The sequence below is a fragment of the Octopus bimaculoides genome, chromosome 16 (genome assembly GCF_001194135.2).
Source record: "Octopus bimaculoides isolate UCB-OBI-ISO-001 chromosome 16, ASM119413v2, whole genome shotgun sequence".
Classification (NCBI taxonomy): Eukaryota; Metazoa; Mollusca; class Cephalopoda; order Octopoda; family Octopodidae; genus Octopus; species Octopus bimaculoides.
In genome coordinates this window covers 57,477,044-57,481,780 of record NC_068996.1, presented here as the reverse complement: position 1 = coordinate 57,481,780, position 4,737 = coordinate 57,477,044, and the positions used below count along the sequence as shown (strand labels likewise).

The 4,737-nt window shown below is 37.1% G+C and overlaps 1 long non-coding RNA gene across 1 annotated transcript in view; it reads left to right on the top strand.

The window, feature by feature from the left end:
• The window catches only part of LOC106880415 (uncharacterized), a 12,806-nt gene extending 11,901 nt beyond the window's left edge, over window positions 1-905 (top strand). The window contains exon 2 of the long non-coding RNA XR_008265763.1: window positions 514-905. This is a non-coding gene — a long non-coding RNA (uncharacterized LOC106880415). The remainder of the gene's footprint in view (window positions 1-513) is intronic.
• The last annotated feature ends 3,832 nt before the right edge of the window (window positions 906-4,737 follow it).

Below are 4,737 nucleotides of genomic sequence, written 5' to 3'. Positions count from 1 at the left end.
TTATATATATATACTAGCAGAAATACCCGGTGTTGCCCGGGTTAAAGAGAATAATGAAATCTAAAAATGCCGTCTAGACTACGCATCATCTTTATATATAGAGATGTATATACACACACGCACCCAAACACACGTATATATATGTATATATATGGTTCAAGTGTACAGAAGACGAAAGACAGAGACAGGTGAGGGAACAACAAGATGTATTAGTTTTATGCTTGGGTGGGCTTCTCTCAGTTTCCATCTACTGAATCTATTGAGAAGGCTTTGGTTGACCCATGGCTATAGTAGAAGACACTTGCCCAAGGTGCCATGCAGTGGAACTGAACCTGAAACTATGTAGTTGGGAAGCAAACTAACCATACAACCCCTCCAGCATCTTGAGAATACCTCTACATAATAATTGCTCTCTTTCTTTAACTTGGCTCTTTCTACTAACTCTAATAAGTAACCTGTTAAAATTTGAGTTTGGTATTTAGTGATTCCAGAATTTTTGCTTTTTATTTTTAGGAATCTGGATTTCCATGTTGGAGGATGTCCATAGGATCAAATAACAGCAGCGGTGTTAGCAGTCCTCCTGGTTCCAGTCGGCACAGTTTGGTCGAGGACAGAGAACAGATGACTGACGCAGCTGACCAACAACCTGGCTGGCTGACCAAGCAAATTTTATAAACTGAATCGTACTTTGTTACAAACAGAAAAATCTGTGGCTATATTGCTCTTTCACCTAGGAATTCTTGAAGGGGGTAAAAAAAAAAAATTACATGAAAAACTCAACAACAATACAACAAATCAAAGACCTATCTCTTACCAAAATGTTTAATAACATCAAAACCTATTATAAGTTTTCTCAAGTTTTCTTACATCTGTTAAAAAAGTCTGAGTTTGGTGTATTATTATTATTATTATTATTATTATTATTATTGTTTCTGCTATAATCACAAGAACTGAAATTTTGGGTACAGTGGCACTAGTTGATTACATTGACACCCCAACCCACAGCACTTGACTGGTACCTATGTTATTGACCCCCAAAAGGATGAAAGGCAAAGGATGAAACCTCGAGTTTAAATTCTGCCAGGGTTGAGTTTGCCTTTCATCCTTTCGGGGGTCAATAAAATAAGTACCAGTTATGCACTGGGATCAATGTAACTGACTTACCCCTCCCCCTAAATTGCTGGCCTTGCACCAAAATTTGAATTTTTTTTTTTTTTTTTTTCCTGTTGTTGTTGTTACTGCTATAAACACAAGAGTTGAAATTCTGGGGAGTGGGGACTAATCGATTACATCAAGATCCCCAGTGCTCGATTGCTACTTATTCTATTAACCCCCAACAGGCCGAAAGACAAAGTAGACCTTGGCAGAATTTGAACTCAGAACATAAAGACAGATGAAGAGATATTATGCATTTTGTCCAGCATGCTAACCATCCTGCCAGATTGCTACCCTTACAATAATAATCCCTTCTACTGAAGGCACAAGGCCTGGAATTTGGGGGTGGGGACTAGTCAATTACATCGACTCCAGTGTTCCACTGGTACTTTTCCAATTGACCCCGAAAGGTTGAAAGGCAAAGTCAACCTCAGCAGAATTAATAATAATAATAATGATAATAATAATAGTAATGATAATATTAATAATCCCTTCTACTTTAGGCACAAGACATTAAATTTTGTCAGAAGGGTCTATTCAATTACATGGACCCCAGACTTAACTGATATTTATTTTATTGACTCCTAAAAGGATGAAAGCAGTGTCAGCCTCAGCAATCTTTGAACTCAGAATGTTAAGCCAGATTAAATGCTTGCTAAGCATTTAATCTGGCATGCTAAATAATCCTTTGTACTATAAGCACAAAGCCTGAAATTTTGGGGGAATGGGCTAGTTGATTACATCAACCCCTGTGTTCAGCTGATACTTCTTTTATTGACCCCCAAAATGATGAAAGGTAAAGTCATCTTGGCAGAATTTAAACTTATAATGTCAAAACATAAAATCCCACTAAGCATTTTACGCTAACAGTTCTGTCAGATCACTACCTTTGGTGTTCTAAATGATGATGATAGTCCTTTCTATTATAGGAACAAGGCCTAAAGTTTGTGGGTAGAGGACTAGTTGATTACCTTGACCCTAGTGCTCAGCTGGTGATTATTTTATCAACCCTGAAAGAATGAAAGACAAAATCCACCTCAGGACATTAAGTCAGAATAAATGCCACTAAGCATTTTGTCCAGCATGCTAAATAATAATAATTCTTCATCATCCAGGTACAAAATGTAAGACAAAAAAATTTAAAAACCACAGAAATTCAAAATTTAGATAAAATGACATCATCAGTTTTTCACTTTGAGAACTGGTAACAAATCAACAAGGAAGTCTCTTACCTCACAAACAGCAGCTGCTCTTAAAGAGGACCAGTAACATCATCTTGATGCTGCAAGAGAAAGACTTCACAGGGCAGCATCTGCCTCAATCCAGTCAACAGACTATCGCTGTGATATCTGTGCGTGCCTGTGTGCTTCCAGCTTTGGACTGCAGAGTCACATGCACTGTCATCATTAGATACCAATAGACTACCAACTGGTAACAAGGAAAAAGAAAGAAAGAAAATAACAGGAAAAAAGAATACTTTGTCAAACAGTTTTATGTAAAATGTGATGAATTTCACCTGTCATTTTTTTTCTTTTTCTTTTTCCTTGTTACTAGTTCAGAATGTGAAAACTGATGATGTCATTTTATCTAAAAAAAAACAAACTCAGGATTTCCTTGTTTATATTTTGTGTTTCTGTGTGTATTTTTTTTTCATTTTACATTTTGTCCTTGAAGAAAACAGCTGATCTGTTAAAATATTGTCCAGCATTGTTCTATAAAATGAACAATCTCTGTTACAAATTGCATCATGCTCTTCTTATTGTCTATTTACCTTTGTGAAGAGTTATGTCAATCTTTGTAAATTATTGTTGGTGGAGTCATTAGCACACTGGACAAAATGCTTAGTTCTGAGTTCAAATTCCACTGATGTCAACTTTGCCTTTCATCTCTTCAGGGTTTATAAATTAAATACCAGTTAATGGGGCCAATGTAATCAGCTAGCCCCCTACCCCAAAATTTCAGATCTTGTGCCTATAGTTGAAAGGATTATTGTTGTTGTTAACCAAGAGGTTGAGCTGCCAGAATCGTTGGCTCACTGGACAGAATGCTTAGCAACAGTTCATCTGTCTTGATGTTCTGAGTTCAGATTCCACCAAGGTCAACTTTGCCTTTCATCCCTTTAGAGTCGATACAATAAATACCAGTTGATCACTAGGGTTGATATATAATCAACTTACCCATTCCCTGAATTTACTGACCTTGTACTAAAATTTGAAACCATTATCACTATTAAAATCAAGACAGCAAGCTGGCAGAATCATTAGCACAGCAGAGAAAATGCTTAACAGATTTCATCCATCTGAGTTCAAATACCATTGAGGTTGATTTTGCCTTTCATCTTTTTGGGATCGCTAAAAGAAGTACCAGTTGAGCACTGGGATGGATTTAATCCACGAACCCCCACTCCTGTAATTTTCAGCCTTGTCCAAAATTTGAAACTATTATTATTATTATTATCATTGAGACAGTGAGCTGGCAGAATTGTTAGCACTGCAGACAAAATTTTTAGTTATGTTTAGTCTATCTTTTGTTTTGAATTATAATTCCACCAAGGTTGACTTTGCCTTTCATCCTTTCGGGGTCAATGAAACAAGTACCAGTTGACCAGTTGGGGTCAATATAATCAACTTAACCCTTCCTCCAAAACCTGCTGGCCTTGTGCCAAAAATGTAAAACCATTATTATTATTGTTGCTGTAATCAAGAGGGCAGCAAGCTGGTAGAATCATTAGCACACTGGGCAAAATGCTCAATGGCATTTCGTCCATCCTTACATTCTGAGTTCCAATTCCGCTTGGGTAGTTTTTGCTTTTCTTCCAATTTAGGTCATTACAATAAATATCAGTTGAGCACTGGGATCGAGGAATTCGACTGGCCCCCTTCAACAAAGTTTCAGGCCTTGTGCCTATTGTAAAAATGATCATTATTATTATTAAAGGGGCAGCAAACTGGCAGAATTGTTAACACACCAGACAAAATGCTTAGCGGCATTTCATCCATCTTTATATTCTGAGTTCAAATTCCACCGAGGTCAACTTTGCCTTTCATCCTTTCAGGGTCGATAAACTAAGTACTAGGCATGTACTGGGGTTGATGTTATCGACTTGTCAACTCCCCCAAAATTTCGGGCCTTGTGTCTTTAGTAGAAAGATTATTATTATTATTATCATCATCATCATCATCAACATCATTGAGGCAGTGAACTGGAAGACCTGTTGGCACGCCAGGCAGAATGCCTGGTGGCACTTCATCCATCATATATTGTGAGTTCAAATTCTACCAAGGCCAACTTTGCCTTTCATCCTTTTGGGGTCAATAAAATGAGCACTAGTTGAACACTGGGCTCGATATAATTGACTTAGCACCTCCCCCAAATCTCTGCTGGTCTTGTGCCAAAATTTGAAACCATTATTATTATTAAAATGCTCATTCTGTAGGTTTACACCAAGATGGACTTAAAAATTTTGAAGCCAACATTTTCTGTTAGGCAACAAGTTTCTCTCACTCTCTCTCTCTCGAATATTCAACTACTTAAATATTTACAAAAGAACTTACAAATGAATCCAGAACATTAAATGTTTGT